Below are 20,691 nucleotides of genomic sequence, written 5' to 3' on the forward strand. Positions count from 1 at the left end.
TTGGTTGTTTGTGTATAGGAAAGCCTCTGACTTTTGTGTGTTGATTTTATATCCTGCTACCTTGCTAAACTGATGGATGGTTTTGATTAGTTCCTCTGTGGAGCTTTTAGATGGTGTAACTTTTAAGTAAGAAAGCAATGTGTAAAAAGAGTCTGAATTCATTGAGATACTTGAAACATCAATTTCTCGGTTAGGGAAGGGAAATACCTGAGGACACAAACATGTTTCGTGACAGTATCTGGAAGCAAGCCCTGAAAGCGGAGTGAAACCCTGTGGAATTTCCTGTGGAGGCACTCAGGGGTGTCGATTTTAGAAGTACTTACTTTTCTCTTGGCACCAAAGGAGTTTTATTTATTCACCTATTCAGGTCAGAATGACTCTTCTGATGAACCTGTTTTCTTACCCTTGAATAAATTGAAGCGGTAGAACTAAGGCTGTTTCAAGTGCTTGAATGTGCACTTCAGAGTAGCTGCTGTGATGATACCTTTCATTTTGCCAACTAGCATTTCTTTTAGCTTCTTAGCGGTACTCGTCATTTTTAGAAAGCTACACTACTCATTTTTAACTTAATAGCAGAAAGTAGGGTTTTCATGCTTATGAGTTCTGACAAATACTGAAAAGCTCCCTGAAACAGACCAACTACAAGGCAGGACTTACCCTAAAGTATTCTCAAGTTATGGCTTCTCCAGCCCTCCTATTGTCAAAGTTCAGGTATAGATTATGGTAACAAATCATCTAAAACAATTAATTACCAAAAGTTATTAATTTTATATTTTAATTATTCACTTTTATTAAACATTAATATTGTTGTTTCTCTTTTAGGAAAGGATAAGAAACCCATCTAAATTGATTAAAGTAAATTTAGAGAATATTTCCTACTGTGCTGAAGTTCCATTTCAGCTGATGAAAGCCAGTATATTTTGCAACTAATTGTTTTTCATAAATACTGCTTTAAATATGTTGGTGGCAGAGAGATCTGGAGATATTATAAAGCAATAAAATGGCATGTGTCATGCTTTTACATAAAAGATTTTTAGCCAAAATTATTTTGGAAAATATCATCAAAAATCTTGGGTCTGACTGCTACTTGAATAAACAGAGAAGAAAACCTGCTTGTCGAATTGCCAGGGAGATTGGAGTTCTTTGCAACCTGGCTGTTAAGAATTAGAGTTGCCTTTCATGGTAGATAGTAATTACTGGTTTTCTGTTCTGAAAGGAGATGATTTAACTCTAATCTCTCAAACATAAACTATCACACACACAGTTGGAAAACTGCACATCCTTTCCCCTTTACTATCTTCATAGTATAGTTATTTTACAATTTTTGGTTAAGCACATTTTCAGTATTTTCATCATATGACACAATTTTTATTCACAGACGAGCCACGCAATACACAGTTCTTGTATTTCTCTTCTTGTACAGCTTGCTGGATTTCTAGGTGTTAATGTCCTTTGTTGGGCCTTTTTTGGCTTTCTTGCTTAGCTACTATTTATTAAACATTCAGCATGTGGGACACACTGTGCAGAACACACATCATATCTTAACAATTTCTTGCACAGATATCTCTGATAAGGCTGGTATCATTATCACCCCCATTTTACAAATGAGGAAACTGAGATGCAGACAGGTTAATTTGCCAGGTCATAAAAAGCCAGTGAGTGACTAATTTGAAATTTGAACCCAGGTGGTGTGATTCCTCTTTAACCACAGCAAGTGCAAAAAATGTTCTTTGGAGCCTAGAAGCTTGAGAAAAGTGTCATTAATGAAAGTGAAAAAATGTAGAAATGATCTAGCCAGGATTTTACTTGATAAATGGAAAAGGAAATAATTTAAAATTGGACGTGTTAGAATGACATAATATCAAGGTATATAAATATCTGTCCTATAGACAGACATATTGAGTAGGACAGAGATCTGCACTGTGAATGTGGACTGGAAAAATCTTTATTTTTAAAAAAGATTTTATTGAGTTTTGCATAGAAGAACTAGGGCATAGGCCAGAGGTGGTAGGGGGTGAGAGGATCCACCAGAGACAGAGTGGAGAGCAGAACAGGCAGATCGATTGAAATACACTGCTGAGGGGAAGCAGCAGAGAGACAGGAGGAGGGACCTGCTGTGCCCTTGGGTCAGCTCCCTGGTGGGGGGGTGGGGTCAAGCTTAACCCTTAGGCCACCAGGCAGCAGTGTACCTTGTCAGTCGGCCTGTTCTGCTCCCCACTCTGTCTCTGGTGAATCCGTCCACCACCCCTGCACCTCTGGCCTGTACTCCAGTTCTGTGTGCATAAGTAAATAAATCTTTTTCAAAAAGTATTACATATAAGTAGCAGTAGATACTACATTTTATTTTGTTTTATTTATTTCCAAATTTTGTTTAATTTCTGGTGTTTTATTATGTTTATGTTGATGGTTAGGTAGAGTGAGCACTTAATACTAGAGTTCATTCTGGCTCATTTCACTTCATTAGTGGGATAACTGAGACAGAGAACACTGTTGAATGCCTTCCTCCAGAAAAGTGTCCTGAGATGTGCCTGGAGGTCTAAGATGAATTCTGGTTCCTGCTCTCCCTGGAGTATCTTGATTCAGCTTTGAAACAGCTAGCAGAGTCAGCTAAAAGCTCTCTTCCAGTTATTATCTCACTTCGTGCCAGGTGCCAGCATTGCCATCTGACTCCAGACCAAATGAAGAGATATAGACCTCTGTTGTTGAATCAGAATTTGAGCTCTGTTAGCTTTGTTTGGCTTGTTGCTTTGTGTACCTTTTTTTCAGTAGAAGAACAAATTTAGAAACAGTAGTAGTGATATTAAAAGATCTCTGGGGTGTGACTATTCGCTGTTCATAAGCCTAAATGTGAAGGGATACGAGCTGAAGGAAATCAGGCTTAATCAGGAGGCAGCAAAGCTGAGCACATGATGGATTGCTGTCACCAAGGCCATCTCCCTAGCCTGGGAAAAGCAGTGACATGCCTGAGCAAGTAGAGTACTAAGGAAAGGGAGAGAACAGGGTCTGTGTCAGCAGGATTTTAGCCGAATAGGGCTTTTCCAGGACAGGCATTCATGCTCCCTTTTCTTCCAAATTTGGTCTTGATCTGACACAACAATGTCCGTTGTGTTTTGCATTGTGATAATGAGATGGTGGCTTAACCCTTTTCTTAACTCTACCTCCATCTTGATTTCAGCCTAATTGTGAGAAATATGTAAATAAACAGAAGCAGAACAAGGGTGAACAGTGCAAGGACAAGAAATGTATGGTTCCCAGGCCCCAGTTTCAGAAATACATATTTTTTCTGGAAGTAGATAAATATTGAAAACTTTTTAAATTGTGACATGTCATTTGTTGCATTCAAAACTACTGAAAATAACAGGAGCTGGGATTTAAAGAAGGAATTTCTGTGTAAATATGTCTAATTTAGCACTGTTGTAGTTTGACACCATTTTTATCTTTCATCTCTGTGTGAGTCATTTGGCAGTAGCTCTCCAAAGCCTGAATATGCAAGAAAGCTCCACAGCAATTAACTAAAGCTCCACAGTTAGCCTCCAGACCAAAAGTAAACCTGGGGAGCTATTGCTTAGGGTTTTCCAAAATGTGTGAATTGTAGGACTATCATGTGTAGGCTTTATTACAGCACATTTATCTGGAGGTGACTTGTAGTCATGTACATCATATGATGTAAAATACATGGGTGCTCCAGCCAGAAAAATGCAACACATACATTGGCTCATCTCAGACATTTCCGTAAACCATTTTTCCTGAATATTTTATGTTGCCGCATACTTTTTTATTCCAGGAAACATTTTGTTGGTTGAAGATGTCATGTGTACTCTGTGTTGAAGATTCCAATCATAAAAAAGAAAGACACAAATACGACAGCCCATAGGGTCTTCGGCATTTCTGAAGACTGTGATATTACTCTCTAATATATAAATTTGGGTTTTGGTAAAAATTTTTCTTTTCTAAAAATGTTTTATCTAGCATAGTGATCTTAGGGAGAAGTAAGCACTTTTGATTTTCGTCATTCTATTTTACTTACTTTGGTATTATTAATGTTGATAAAATAGAAGTTTCAGTACTAAAGAGTTTATTAGATAATCAAAATGAGGATTTGAATCCATAGAAAAGTCTGATAGGTCTTACTCTGTGAAAACTATTCCAACAATTACAAGCTTGAGTCCAGTCTGTACAGATAGGAACTGATTTCTTGACGTTAAAAAAGGTTATTATTCTTGAAGAGGAGGATATTCTAGTTTTTGTCTATAGGCTTAGATCTTTCAATTATCTAAGATAACTTGACTAAAGATAAGTTGATTTATCTATGTCCAGAGAGGGCCAAAATGCTGGGGTTTAATCTCTTCTTTGATTTCTAAAAACTATACTATGGAGGTAGGAGAGGAAGACTGGGTACCTGTGCTTAAATCTTCTTCATCTGGTTCCTTAGTCATTACAAGGAGTTGAAAGGATGGTTTACCTGCAGGCAACAGATTCTTGCATAAATTCACAAAGCAGGAAACTGGAATCTAGTTCTCACAAGGCTGCACCCATGGCTATGCTTTTGGGGGGGGGGAGTGTTAGGGGATGGACCTCAGAATGTTTACAACATATAAACATTACAGTAATAATTATACCAATAATAAGTAGTAGTAGTACTTAGTACTCTGAGTACTTAGCATCTCTCAGACAGCGTGCTAAGTGCCACACAGTGAATTCTCTCACTTAGTCCCCATTGAGAATCCTAGGAGGCTGACACTCTCTCCAGTATCTTATTTCAGGTGGGTTAGTGGAAGCACAGAGTGGTTATATATAAGGTCACACAGCTGCTAATGAGATAACTGTGATTCATACCCAGTCTTCTGAAATCACTCTGCTGCCTAATCATGAAAGAAAGTAGGGAAGGAGCTAATTTAGGGAGCATCCCTGTTCGGTAAGTCACTGTGCTGGGCTCCACCCTGGCTGGGCTCCTGATCTTTGTTCTCACAACCTCACAAGGCAAATAACATCATTTTACAGATGCAGGAACTGAGGCTTATTAAAAGTCACCCTGCTAATAAGTAGTGGAGTTAGGAAAAAAAACTTTTTACTTTCAAAGCTCTCATTTCTACTGGATCATGTGAGAAAACTAAACACGTAGATTTATAAGATAAAAATTTATTGCCTCTTTTATAAATGTTCATGCCGCCCCAGACTTTGATACCCACCTTGGGGAATCTCACAAAGATTAACCATAATGCCCCAAGATTATACTGAACGTCCAGCCTTGTGTCTTATATTGTAATATTTAATCTCAACTTAAATTAATTGGAAAGAATAGATTTGACACACTAGATGGGAAGAGATAGCATTTTAAAAATGTGTAGGAGAAAATTCAAGCATGTTACTGGAGTTTTCTCAACCAGAAATGTTCAATCTAAACAATGAGTGAAAAATAGATTTGCCATATCACTTAGTAAATATTTTGCCAATAATTTTTAGAAAGAAATTAGAAAAGCCTGGGTTATGCATGGTATTCTAACATATTCATTTGACAAATATTTATTGAATTTGCTTTTCTAGATGCTGAAGATATATACAACTGTGAAGCTGCATTCCTGCTCTCAAGCAGATTACTTTCTAGTGGCAAAATACAGTCAGTAAATGGTATAAACAAGATTCTAAACAGTATATCAGATGGTGAGCTGTGCTTTTGAGAACAGTGAAGGAGGATCTTGGGGAAAGTGTGGAGTTTAAGGGGAAGTGATTGTTTCAATAGACATGCCAGAGGTTACCTGTCTATCTTAGCAAGGTTGGGGGTACCCCAGGCCCCCAAACTTGCCTGCTATAAAGGCCTCCTGTGTGCACAAAGACAGCACATACTCCCTTACCCACTTCCCTTACTCCTTATCTGTTTTGTGTTGATTTGAGTTCAGTTTTGTTTACCTTGTTTTAATCTTTCTTTGGACAAGCGTAACTTCAGGGTATAAGAAAGGTTATTAGAAAAACAGATCAACAGTAATTCTAGTTTGCAGACTACTCTGATCATGTTGTGACGTAGTGGCTGCAGCTTCAGCAATGGGAACCTCATGCTCCGTGTGTGCTCTCCAGGGCCATGAGTGATGCGCACCACACTAAAGGTTACTGGGACGCACAAGTTGTAGACAGTTTTTTAAGGGACTTCATGTGAACCCATCTCCAACCATTCACAGTCCAAACTATTTGAAGGGATACTGTGCTAGGCAGCATTTTCTTTTTTTAGTGGCTGGAAATAAGCATCTTTCTATATAATATGTCTATCTGTGAACATTTCAGTTACTCCCTAATTTGGCTATAGTAAATAATGCTGCAGCGAACATGCAGAGAGAGATAACCTCTTTGAGATAGTGATTTCACTTCCTTTGGATGTATACAGAAATAGGTTTGCTGGCTCAGATGGTAGTTGCAATTTTAATTTTTCTGAGGAAGCTCCCTACTGTTTTCCATATTGAGTAAGCCAATTTACATCCCAGCAACAGTGCATACTATTTCCTTTCTCTTAGTACACCTTATCTTTTTAGTGATAACTGTTCTAAATGGTCCGAGGCAATATTTCATTGTGGTCTTGATTTTCACTTCCTGATGATTAGTGGTCTTGGACACCTTTTTGGTTGGTCATTTGAATATATTGCCTGGAAAAATCTTTTAACTGGATATTTTTTGCTTTTGACTTATATTTATATGCTGTTGATGTATGTATTCCTGATATACTTTGGATATTCAATTCTTACCAAATGTGTTGTTGCAAATATTTTCTTCCATTCTGTACATTTTGTCAATCTATTCTTTTGCTGCACAGGAGCTTTTTAGTTGGATAAAGCCCCATTTGTTTGTTTTCACTTTGTTATTTATGCTTTGGGCATCATTGTCCATGAAGTCCTTGCCTAGACTAATATAAAAGAGCTTTTCCATGTATTTTCTTTTAGGAGCTTTATGGCTTAAGGTCTCCATTAAGCCTTTGTTGTGTGGGGCTGTCTTGTGCATTAAAGGATATTTAACAGCATCCCGGGCCCTTACCCAGTAAATGCCATAACATCCTCTTCTCAGTTGTGAGAACCAAAAGTGTCTCTAGACACTGCTAAGTATTTCCTGGAGGAGCAGGGGAGAATCACCGCCTTAGTCCCTTGTTTGAATTTATATATGGTTTTTAAAAAGGCTGTGAACAAAAGCAATCATCTCCTGCTGTTTGGGACTACATATGGAGTTAAGCTTCCCAACCTTGTCAAGCCCAAAATTTCTGGGTAGGGTATCCTTTTACCTCTTCCAGATTGGCTAGTTCTTGCCTGATCTCCTCTCTCTGTTGTAATAACTTGCCAAAGTGAAAAGGAACTGTTGGCAGATAGTGACAATATGGTTTTTGTTTATTGTTGTTGTTTTTTAGCTGCTGCCCTTCGAGATAAAGGAATAGTAGGCTTAGCTTTCCAAATTATCGAAGAACTTAGTTTTACTAAAGCGTTTGCTATGGAATAACCAGATTTTTTAGCTTGTAATGTCTGTATCTTGTGCTAAGAATATTGGAGTGCTAAGTCAATATCACATTTTAGGCATTTGTTATGGCAACATTTCACTTGAGCCTCAATCTCTGTAACAGATGTAAATGACAAGAAAACCTATCATTTGAAGATTAGGGAAAGGAGGGGAAGATTAGGGAAAGATTTTTGAGCAGAACAAATAGCTAGCGGAAAGATGCCAGGATGGATGCACATGTGGTCTAGTTCAGTAATCAAAAGACAACTAATAGGTGAAACTTCATGGGAAAGAGGTAGAAAAATCTGAGATGAGGTCTCAGAGGTAGGTAGGGACCCAGATTTGTAGGATTGTTATAATAGTGTAAAAGTGTGACTTTATTCTAGGATTCATGGGAAGCCTTTGGAATATTTTAAACAGAGAAATGGATCATTCTGGCTATCATGAGGGTAAATGGATTATAGGGAAACAGGAGCAGAAGCAGGAACTCCTATAAGAAGTTCATGAGAGCTAATGATGGTTGCTTAGATATGGACTGTAGTCAAAGTGATGGAGGAAAATGGATGTGTAAATGATGTTTTAGACAGGGCCCTCTTCATGAATTGAACATTTGGTATAAAGGTAAAATGGAATCAAGGATAATTTCTGGATTTTGGCATAAGTTACTGGGAGAATAGTAGTTTAATTTATTCAACTTTGAAAAGGACTCAGGAGTAAAAACAATTGATTTTTTTGTGTGTGTCAAATGAATTGAAAATGTCCTTTCAAGTATGTGGTGGTATTAAATGTCCAGTCTGATTCAGAGTTACTAGGAAAATAAAATTTTATTTGAGAGTCATCAGCATTTGAAGATTTTAAAGGCATGATGCTGAATGAGTCCATTACTGGAGTGTGGGGGGAGGCAAGAGAGCTTAGGATAAGTCCTGAGGCTTACTGACATTTGGAATTTAAGCACAGTAAGAGCAACAAGTCAAGGAAGTTGACAAGAAATATAGAGCTGTAGGAAGAATGGTAAACAATGGACATTGGAATGTGACATGAGAGGTGTTACATCTTTTTGCTATTTCTGATTTCTAGTCCTTTTACCAGGAGCAGTTTAAGACTATCCTTCCAGGAAGTGTGAGCAGGGAGCTCATTCATATTATTTAAGGATACTCAAAGGAAGTAACTAAATAGAGAGATCTGTAATAGTTTCTGGCAACGTGCTTTCTTAGCAAGTTGAAGACCTTCCTGTATTACCACATAGATTCATCTCTGCATTTCTGTGATTTCATAGATTTGAATCTTCAAAATGTAAACAACTCTCCAATTTTTAGATGATTCTGTTCACATACAACACAATAATGTGAAGAATTTAAAAAAAAAGTAACTCATATATGAAACATTCCAAGTTGAACTAATGACTCATTGGAACGTCAGACTTGCCTTCAACTTTGAGATTTAATAATGGTTAGAAGGAAGGGTTTCAGAAAACCAGCAACAGTGTTCTGAATCTCCAGAAGAGAAAAATGTGGAAAAATAAAGAGAAAGGTTTCCTTGTGCAGGAATAATGCACTCAAAGTAATAGAACTAAATAAATACCCTTTCACAATGCAATGAAATGGAGAACTATAAGCCTTTCGATCATAAACCCTAGCTTCTTGAATCCTTGCTCCAATTAAGTAGATAAAGAAGCTTATTTTGGTCTTATTGAGTTATAAGTAGAAAAATCTAACCTGCTATTTTCTGATGATGTTATTAATTGTAGATCTAAAAAATGTGTTCTCTAAGTCTGTATTTCTGTACAATTGTTTCTTACTGCAACGAAGCAATGAGCCTTATAAAAAGACTAGTCCCCGATACTTGCATTACCATCAAACTGTTCAAATTCATCTGTTAAGTTGCTTGTAATTGTAAAACAGCTTTTGGCATCACAGAAATAGACTTTGTATGGTAATAAGTATACAGTTAGTCACCATGAACAAACAGATGATTTAAAAAGGTGATGACTTTGGAGATGAAAATTTCTCATACTTTTGTTCACTGAGTGATCATTTAAGTGGCATTAGTGAAGCGTTAGCAAGTCACATTAATACTGTTGAGATGCCATCCCTTAGAGGTTTGTAAAATGTTCCCAACAAAAAAGCATTTTGCATTTTATAGATTCAACACTTCTGGCTGATTTATAGGACAAGTAAGTGTAGTAATAGTAAAACTACTTTTAGAAATTCATTATTATAGAATAGACTTAATATTTTTTCAATCTGTTAATTTTAACATGTTGTCAACAACATAGGGAGAGAGGAAACACTGATGTGGGTGGTTGGTCTGTGTTCTTTAAACCTGAATTTATGTTCCAGACCCATTCAAAGGCCACTCCATGACTTAGGGAATACATTCTAGAAAGATTCTCATTCTGAGCTGATTGATAAGCCCTCTCTTGCCTCAAGTTTTGCTTTGTTCTCATTTTTTCTTCCATCATCTGGCTAAGCCTACGTGTTTTGTCAGTATCACTATCCTTAAATTGTGTTTCCCTGCATCTTCTGGTAGAATTTTTTTTTTTTTTAAAGATTTATTTATTTATTCATACAGAACTGGGGTACAGGCCAGAGGCTCAGGGGCGGCGAGAGGCTTCACCAGAGACAGAGTGGGGAGCAGAACAGGCAGATTGACGAAGTACACTGCTGAGGGGAGCAGCGGGCGGGCCAGGAGAGGTCTGGCTCGCCATGTGGTCTCCTCCCGGGCAGGCGGCAGGCGGGAATCGAACTCATGCGGAAGTGGCTTCAGATTCTCAGTGCTGCGCTTTAACCCGCTGCGCCACCAGGGAGGGCCCTTCTGGTAGAATTTTTAAAGATACAGAATCGTCTATTCTATGGGCTGAATCGCTGTCCATTAGTCATAGACGGTTCCTTGGAGGATGTTGGTTTTTCTCTCAGATTACCATGTACCTGGCATCATCCCTCTAACTAGAGTTAATGCTTGTCCTCTCCCCCCCCCCCCCAGAATTTTGTCTTTCTTCTTTAGCCTCATTATATACTTTTCCTAAGAAGCCCCACAGCCTGTTGATTTCTGGCATCTCCCCTCCCCACTTTGTTTTAAATTGTTCTTGGTTTAGATAATATTTCCCAGAGTGTAGGTTTTAGTTTTTAGACTCTTTCCTATTGGCAGCGCTGCTTGTTACTTGTGCTGCTGCTTTTTCATGCTGTATGGGGGATGGACTTCTACAAATCTGCACGAAACTATCCAATACCAGCATATAAGTGTTCCAGGGTTAGGGATCTTACCCAGTACTGGGCTAGTTTTTAGCAATGAACAGCTTCTTCACAATAGTCTTAGGGTATATTGAACATAACAGCCTGTGCTAGGTATCCTGCAAGTTAAGTAGTGCAAATCTACAGGAGTACAGAATCAAGCATGTTTCCACCACTACCACAATGTCTTACCCAAGTCATTACTCTTTCTTCCCAACCCATGCTCTCACCTGCCTGTCCAGCTCCCCATGGAGGCAGCCTCTGTAAACCCTCAAATTGCAGCAAAGCACTGAAAATTACAAGGGGTGTCATCCACTTAAGTCACTTCTTTTGATTCAAATGGATACTCTATATTAAATATTAAATAATTTATATGTAGTGTTCACCAGAAAGTGGGAAAAATTTTTCTTAAACCATGTAATTTTATTTTTGGCACATGAACAGTTGGGTGTGCATTGGCTAAATAATTGTCTGACTCTTATACCCTACCTGAATGAAGTACAGGACACGCTTATGATGGAGATAATCTCTGCCCTCCTAGGGATTTATGCTTTAATGAAAGAAGGTAAATACAAGCTGTATACATTGGTAATCTCATTTGATGGATTGGGTAAAAAAAATCAAATTAGATACACTTTGCACGATTGTGATCATTGGCAATAGAGATAGAAGTTCAAAGACATCTTTACATTTTATTCCCTTACAGATTGGAAGAACAGATTGGTGATATTTTTTAAGCTAAATGCTTTTGAAATTTTGCCTAGAATTCAAATAAAAATTTTTTGCATAAAATTTCTGGGCTTCCAAGAGAAAAAAAATATAAGTATTTCGCAACCCGCATTTCTATTGCTGTAGGGTCAGGAATTTTTTAATGTCTCTTTAGTATGCACTTAAAGTCATAAGTTCACACCAACTATTCAAATGAAAACAGTCATTGAACCAACATGTGTTTCTTCTGCTTTTAGGGACTAGTTATTTTCCTCTTTCTGTTTCAAAATGAATGCTTTAAGCAAATTGCTAGGTATACTAAGGTGTAGGCATACATGATACTGTTGGAATTATTACAATGTACTTTACCTATTCTAAAGAATGTTAACTATGATGCTTCATCTACTAAACCAGAAAAAGAAACACAAGATTGTATTTCCAATGTTAAGCTTTTTGCAATGGAAAGTGAAAATAAAAATTCTGTATCATTGTCTATAAAGCAACTATTTTTCCATGTCATTTCTATTCTATTCCATTTTCCAACAAATTCTTTCTATGAGAGTTTTATGTGGTTAGTCCTCTTTGTTCTCAGTAACCTGCTTGGAACCAGCTTCTGCACCTATGTCTTTATTTTTAAGTTATAAAAAACTTTTTGCTAATGTAACATTGCATTTTAACTATGTAAGTTTAAGCTATAAAACTTACAAATAACTAACTTATAAATAAATATAAGTCAGTGTCTATATATACCACATTGAGTTCACCACTAAGAACCCAGTTCTATCCTTCACTGAGTAACTGATTCCTTTTACCTCATTTATCCATCTCCTCTCCCCCTTCCTTCTGGTAAGCAATGATATGGTCCTATAATCTAAAATGGTTAATTTCTTTATTTTGTTTCTTTATAGCCTATGTCTGAGTGAAATCACACAGTGTTTATTTATGTGACTGATTTCTTATGTGACTGATTTCATTTAGCATAAATGAAATCTGGCTCCACCCAGGTTGTTGCAAATGGCAAGATACCGTTTTTTGAAAAATAGTATTCCATTGTACGTATACCACATCTTTATTTAGCTATCTGTTGATGGGCACTGAGGTTGCTTTAGATGTATATTCTGGTATCTGACTCAATTAGAAATCAGAAACATGTATAATCATTATATTATCATTACCGGTCTTCTTTAAGTGATACTGGAGATTCAGATCCTCTCTCCCAATCTCCCTATGTGTGTGGCAACTCCCAGTGCTTTCCAAGAGAGAAGGAACAGTAATCCAAGGTCATATGTTATTAGAATCAACATTCTGGTTTACTGACAATCTTGGAAAGAAAGGGATTTGCATGGAGCGTTGCCACCACCTTTACAGGGCCCAATAGATCTTTGTAGAAATGAAAGCCTGCCATAACCTTAATTGCAGAGGAATGAAAAAAAAAAGTTACTAAATTTACATTTTTGGTAAATTTTCAAAAATGCTGATGTCACACAAAAACTACCTTCATAAATTGAGATTCTGTGATATTCAAAAATTAATTGATATCCCTAAATATTCTTGGGTAGAGCTTTGTGATCATTCTCAGGCAAATCTGGTGACTTACAGAGTGGAGTAATCCCTTCCAAGGGCATTGCTGAGGATGTGCAGAGTGTGAGTCACTGACTTAGGCTGAGAGTGTGAATGCATAGAAAGCTGGTTCCGAGCCACTTCCCAGGACTTGAAGCTGAGGAGCATACCTCTGCCTTCAGCAGTGTGCTTTTAGGTCGGAATTTTAATCAAATTTAACACCAAGTTTTATGAAGTGAAAGGTCAGCTACTTAATTAATAATTTTAATTAAATGATAATGGCTCTTTGTGTTATATGAAAAGAAAGTAAGCAAGTCCCAAAATGGAAGACTGAGTAGCTAATTCTAATGAGGAATCAGACTTTATGAACATAGACAGCAAAGTTCTTATTAATTACTTCTGTTACTGAAAATTTATTTGGTTCCATTTGTCTCTGCATTAAATTTTATAACAGAGTGTATTTCCTATATTTGTATTGAGTTTTTAATTACAATAGGTACTGCTGAGTCATCTTACCCAAAATGTAAACAAATGAAATAGCAATATTGAAGGTATACTATTACTGAAACTTGAGCGAAACCATTTTTACATTGATAACTAAAACTCACTTTCCATCTTAAAAATAAAGTTTTTAAAACAAATGTCATATTAATTCAAAATCAAAATTGTCTTTCTCCTGAAATTGGTTATTTATATCTAAAAACTAAAAATGCTGCTCATTTCTGTAGAGAAGTTTATTATTGAGTTTATGGTTAAGTTAACTATAGGCACCAGAAGAATTCTGTGAAGATTTGAGTGAGTATTCGAAAGGAAAATCAAATGGACTAAGATTGGTTTGTGGATTGTATTGACAGCGGATGTGGCTATTACTTTGGATATTCGGCCTTTATGGTCATGCCTTACCAAAAAAGGAGTGCTCTACATATATGTTACTAAAGATCTAAGTGTCTTACTTCCTCCATGGCCTCAGGACCATGGAAGGGTTCCTTGTCAGGAGGCACAGCTAGTATCCCTCTAGCTGGGAGTTTCTCAATCCATGGAAATAGAGAATAAGGTGTCAGCATCCAACACCTCCTCCAGGACTCTGGGGTATGCTACTTTCAATCAGAGAAAATGACCTCTTTAGTCTCCAGATCCCAGTAGAGAAAACAGTTTCTGTGATTGACAAAAGAGATACTAGAAAAGGAGCTTCTCTTTTTATAGGGCTAACAGGGTATTGTGTTTCTTGTCAGCTGCTACTTGATGACACAGTTATTTCTTTGCTCCGTACTAACATTCACATTTCTCAACTTCAGACTAAAATTTATATCATCATATTACTTTGTTCACTAACTTGAGTCAATCCGCTTCTACCATTCAGACTGAGACACTAGTGATTTTCTTCTTAAAAAAAAAAAAAAAGAAGAAAGAAAATTCCTTCTATGGTGTATTGAGAAAGGAAATCAGACCCAAAAGAGAAAAGATTTTCTCCAAGACCGGAAGTGAAGAGAGGCAAGTCAAGGATTAATCTAGGTTTTTAAGGCTTCTGCTGAGTAGGAAATTATTTTTTTCTTTTCAAAACCTTTGGATTGTTGTGAATAAACAAGTACTCAAAGAGCCTTGTGTATATCATATGCTCAAAACGAGTGGGAAAAACTACAAATTCCAGCAAAATTTACCATTGGGACATTGCTCTGAAAAAAGTATATATAAAAGGAGGAGTTGTTTGAGGATTTGATTATACAAAAAGAATGAAGGAGACAATACTGCAATTTTGGTTGCTTTAAAGAACACAGTAGACCAGAAATAATCAAAGAAAGGATGTTAGAAACAAGACAGGGAGGGTAAAATGTAGTCAGGCAGGAAAAGAACTCATGTCAGATTCTGTACACCAGGAATTGTGACATAATTTTGCTTGAAGATGATACTCTGTAATGTATGGAAAAGTGAGAGAGGGGCTACTATTTCAAAGAGGTTTATTTGTCTTTGTATTAAGCACTTCTGACTATTATTGATCATAGTTTTATTTGTCAGGCAGAATTCCTAGCTTGTACCTAAATATTGATCATTTCTTTACAGCCTTAATCCCTGGGGCTGCCATATATGTGCCATTTGCACACTGTCCCATACATATCACAGGTAGAGGTCAGGACAGTCACCTCCAAACAGGAATTATCCAGTCCAAAATGCTAATGGTACTGTGGTTTATAATCTCTGGTTTATCCTTGTGTTCTGAACTGCTCTACTGATCAAATAGGCCACCTACCTGTGTCTGCACTCTTGGGAGACAACTTGTATGGTCTTGTAACAGGATTTAACTCTGAGACTTTGCTCTTAGCTTAGTGACAAGCTTCTATAAATTAAGCTTCCTCCCTTTTACTCAAAGATAGAAATAGCTGACATCTGTCTTTCGTTTTGTTTTTTGTTCTACCACAAAAAAATAATTTTCCCTGCCAAGTGCGGCATAAATGCATCTTTGTTATGAAAACGTGTTACTAATAAAACTCTCCTTGTTTTCTCATGTGTTTTTATTCTCTGCAATGTTGGCACCAAGAACATAAAAGAAACCTCCAACACCCTATTGTAGAGTGAAAAAAAAAAAAGTTGAGTAAATGAGGAAAAGAGCTATTTTGCTTGACCGGATTAAAGAATATATTATACGTAGGGCCTGCTGATCACAGATCTGGCTACTTGAAGTTTTGTTTTACTGGAGTATAAAACCAATACACATAGTCATGACTAGTCCCCAAGGCATATAGTTGACTTTGATAGAGAGGAAACTCTGCATTTGTAAGATTTGAGGAGTAGGTATTGACAGCATTCTTAATAACACCATGGGAATAGGAATTAGGTGAAATGTTCATGGGTAGGGGCTGCAGCCAGGGTGTCTGGGACAGAATATCAGCTACACTGATGACTGGCCTGGGACCACAGCAGCACAAGTAAATTCAGGGAATATAACAGCATTCCTGAAGTTGTTCAGTGCACAATCTGCATAGCCCATCCACAGTCCTGGACTTTGTGCACCTTTTTCAATTATTTTGTGTGTCTTTTTCCGCATTTGTAAATGGACATAATAAACTACCTACCTCATAACATTGGTGCACATTTTAAATGACTTCACGTTTTATAAAATGTATAGAATCCAGGCTGGCATATGGTAGGTATGCAGAAAATGTCATATCATTAACTTACAGTATAGGCAAAGAGGTAATAGGGATTTCCATTCAGCTGGAATTTTTTGTGGCTGGGGAAAACTAACGAGTAGAAGTTAGAAGGGTCTTGGGAAAAAGAAAAGAATATTGGGGAAAAAGGAACCCTACTCAAAAATTAATAAGACAAAAATCCTAGTTATAATAATTATGACTCCAGCATCGCACTTCAGGCCTCTTAAGTCAGAATGAGGAACATGGGCCAGGTCAGAAATAGTAGAAATAGCTCAAGGAGAAAATTATGGAAAGGCTTTCATTCAACATTACTCAAGAAATATTTATTGAATACCATGACAAGTGCTAGAGATACGGTGATGAACGATTTTACAAGGTCTTGTTTTCTGAAACTTACTCAGTGGGAAAGACAGATAAGAACACAAACAATTGCTTTTACCAGAGGGCAAGGTTTTTTGAAAGGTCGCATTTTGTGTTTTGGAAATTTTATAGGAAAATGATTTTAAAAATTTAATGGTAACAATTGAAAGGAAAGTTAGTAGTAGTGAGTACTGAATACCTCATCCTAAGACTTCACATGGGCCGGGGCCTGTCCTGCTGTCTCCAGGTGAAGCGTGGGATTGCTCCAGGCCTGGCCTCCATGCTCACGGCTGCGTTTTTCCTTCTCCCCTCACACCATGTGAAGGAACATTGGGGGAGAGGGCATGTATTATAAATTCCTGTTGCAGTGAAATGTGGTTTTGGTTAATTTTTTTGAGGATCTTGTTACAGTAGCAGACTATTGCTCTTAATGAGATCCCAGAGAAGACAGTAAATTGTTGCAAAGTCTGGTTTTAAGAAATAAGCTAAAGCTTCTTGTTTGCTATAGAGGGTAGCAAACTTTCTGATTAGGGCCATACAGTAAATCTGTTTGGTTTTGTGGGTGACACTGCCTTTATCACTCAAAGTTGTTTCATATTTACTCAAGTTGTAATATGAAAGCAACCATATATAACAAGTAAAAAAGTACAGTAGCTGTATTCCAATAAACCTTAATTTATGGATGCTAAAATTTGAATTTCATATAATTTGTTGTCAGGTATTATTTTTTGGATACTTTTCAATCTACTAAAAATGTAAAAAACATTTTTAACGCATGGGCTGTAGAAAAACAGGTAGGGACCAGATTTGATCCTCAGGGGTTGTTAGGTAACTCATAATTTAGAAACCTATCTTGCTTATTTAGGAATATTATGAAGTAAGCTCTTAGGTAAAAATCATCTACTTTCCACTTGGAATTCATCATTTAATTTTGTTTGGAAGTAGGATTTTCTGCTTTAAAGAAAGTTTGAGAACTCTTAATAATAATTTTATTTTAATATATGTTGTTTATTTTTATTGCAGTAGCAATGGCGGTTTATAACATAGGATCACAACTTCTTAGATGCACCTCACCACAGCACACCCCCCACTGAGTCCATTTTGCCACCTCTTCCTTCACCTCTCCATCTTGTAGCTGCAATTCCATAGTCAGATTTCCAGGGTTTCTTATTAGTTTGGTTTTGTCTAACCCTTTGTTTTGTTTCTCTACATTCCACATGTACGTGACAACAACTGGTATTTGCTTTCCTTCTTCTATTATTTCACTTCATGCTACCCCCTCCAATTCCACCAATTTTTCCATAGCCTGCTGGCCATCTGTTTGTCTTTGAAGAAGTGTCTGTTTAACTATACTGCCCATTTTTTGACTGGGTTATTTCCTTTTTGTTGATTTGTATGAGTTCTTTGTAGATTTTGGGTAACATTCCTTTGTCAGATTTCTTGCAAGTGGCAAGAGTTCTTTCTTTTTTTTAATTGAATAGTATACCTTTAATATATATATATATATATATATATATATATACCCCATTTTTTTGATCCACTCCTCTGTTCTTGGACACTTAGGTTGTTCCCATACTTGGCTATTATAAATAGACTACAATGAACACAAGCATACATATCCTCTAATCCCTTTGGATTAGAGTTTTGTATCCTTTGGGTAGATACCTAGAAGTTTAATTGTTGGGTCATATGGTACATGTATTTTTAATAGTTTCAAAAACCTCTATACTGTTTTTCATAGGGGTTAGATCAGTTTACATTTCCACCAGCAATGTACAAGCCTTCCTTTTCCTCCCTATCCTCTCCAACATCTGGTGTTTCTGGAATTTTTGATATGGGCCCATTCTCACAGGTGTGAAATGGTATCCCATAGAGGTCTAAGATTTGCATTTCCCTGATGATAAAGATAATTGAGCAACTTCTCATGTGCCTGTTGGTCATCTATATTCTCTTCAAAGAAGTGTCTATTTAGCTCTGTTGCCCATTTTTTGATTGGGTTGTTTTCTTTTTTGTCGAGTAGTATGAATTCTTTGTAGATCTTGAATAACTGTAACTTGTCAGATGTCTGATGTGCAAATATTTTCTCCCATTCAGTAAGGTATCTTTTTGTTGTAAAGGAAGATATATTTTCATTGTGCAGAAGTTTTATAGTTTCATTGTTTATATTTATTTTTGTTTCTCTTGCTGTTAGAGACAAATCCACAATGACAAGGATGTCTGTATTTATAGCAAGTCAGGTTGGGTCTAACTAATCTTGTTCGCCACTTGAAAAGTTGCCTGTTAATATTCTTACTCCCCTCCTCAGTATACTGTCTGCTTTTCCATAGCACAGTGGGAAGACTGAGTGGAAACAAAATACAGGAGGAGAGAGAGATGAACAAATGACTCAAAGGAGGAGAGAGAAGAAATCATTCCTGCTCTTTATTCCATAAAGTTTTGCTGAAATTAAATTTACCAGACATGGCCCTTAACTAGAACTTAACCGTGACCTAAGAGAGATAAAAGGAATTGGAGTAGTTATTTCAGTACCTACTATTGCCTCATTCTGTGCTTACAAAACCTTGTAGAAATCTTTTGAGGAGGATCTAAATTAGTACCAAGGATCTAGTCCTTTTACCATCTTCCCAACTCCTGTCTATGTCTTGATAATTACTCTAGACCATCATTAAATGGTGATATTTCCCTTGAGTCATTAGTTTTTTGGAGTGCACTCCAGAGGTATCAGCTATAAATGACTCAAAAACATGGATTGAGAGAGAACACATGCAGGGCATGTATATATCCAAGCATTTGGATATCAAATGGCCATATCTCAGAGGCAGTTTTTTTCCTCCTAAATCTCTAGAACAGTTGGAGAGTCTGTTTTAATTAACTACTTGAACATATGCCCATTTGCATTTTTGCCAGTGTGGAGAACTTAAAATGTATCTACATCAAATTTGTGCTGGATATCTGGTGGCTGTAGCAATATTATATAAGTTTTAAAGTCAAAATTCAGAGGAATATTTTGACTTCAGATTGAAAATAATGCAAGGTTATAGTTTTCTTACAGAAACTCCTAAATTTGCCTAGGGAAGAAATTCATAATTCAGTAGTCCCTGTTAGCTTTTCTGAGCTTCAGAAAGGATATGAGTCTAACTCATATACTTGTACCTATCAAACTTTCCTGTTTTGCATTTTTCCCCACCAGGGGTTATTTAGCTCTAAAAATCTCATTAACTGTTTCTATAAAGATATCAAAATATACTAATGAGGGTATTGCAAACATTAAAAAAAATCATTCTGATAACTCATTTTACATTGATTATACCCTTGACTCACCATGGTTACAACATTTTCTGTTCTAATTTTTCCTAAAACGCCCAGAGGAAAAAAAAACAAAGATAGAAAAGGAGAATAATAATACCAGAAGAGTGAAAATACACTTCAGTGAATCCTTGGGAAAAAGGCTTAGGTATTCTCGTGCCAAATGAGAATATATCGGGTCCTTCAGTAGAATCAAGTATGGTGTGATTCATAAGCTGATTGCCTAACTGCACATCAACAGCATTTGCTTTCACAATGATACATTGAATTGTTCAGAGAAAAAACATTTCCTCTTATCTGAGCGAATTTTTTTTCTATTATGTATAGCTTTTAATGTTTTTATGTCAAACAGAAATGTATGAAGTTCATGTGATATTTAACATAGCCAAAACAGTACATAAAATTCAAGGAAAGGGAGAAAACAGTTAAACTTATCTTTTAAAAAGTTGTCCTTCTTCTAGATTTTTGTGTCCCTTGGATGTATCTCACACTATCACAAAAATGTACTTCATCTTCTAGATTTATTTAGATCTAGATATATTGAGATCTAGGTATATATACTTAAAGTTGATAAATGTTAATTAGAAATCTGTATTCATTTTTAAGTTTTTAAAACAAGTGATGCCAGAATAAAGAAGGGGATGTGTTTTTCCAACTGGAAGTAAAGCTACTAGGAATGAATATAAGCAGAAACACACAAGAGTGGAACCCAATCTGGTGTATGAATATAGATGGTTAGTATCAGCTGGGTTCTGAAAATCCACACAAACTTATTTTAAATAAGTAAAATTATAATTTTGCAGGTTGACTTCACTTTTTCCTTACAGTTTTATATTACCTAACTGCAAACAATTTGTGTGTTAGAAAATAACCAATGAAAGTGTAAGGTTATGAATGACAATGTTGATACATTG

This window comes from Condylura cristata, unplaced genomic scaffold (genome assembly GCF_000260355.1).
Source record: "Condylura cristata isolate star-nosed mole 26May11 unplaced genomic scaffold, ConCri1.0 scaffold00005, whole genome shotgun sequence".
Classification (NCBI taxonomy): domain Eukaryota; kingdom Metazoa; phylum Chordata; class Mammalia; order Eulipotyphla; family Talpidae; genus Condylura; species Condylura cristata.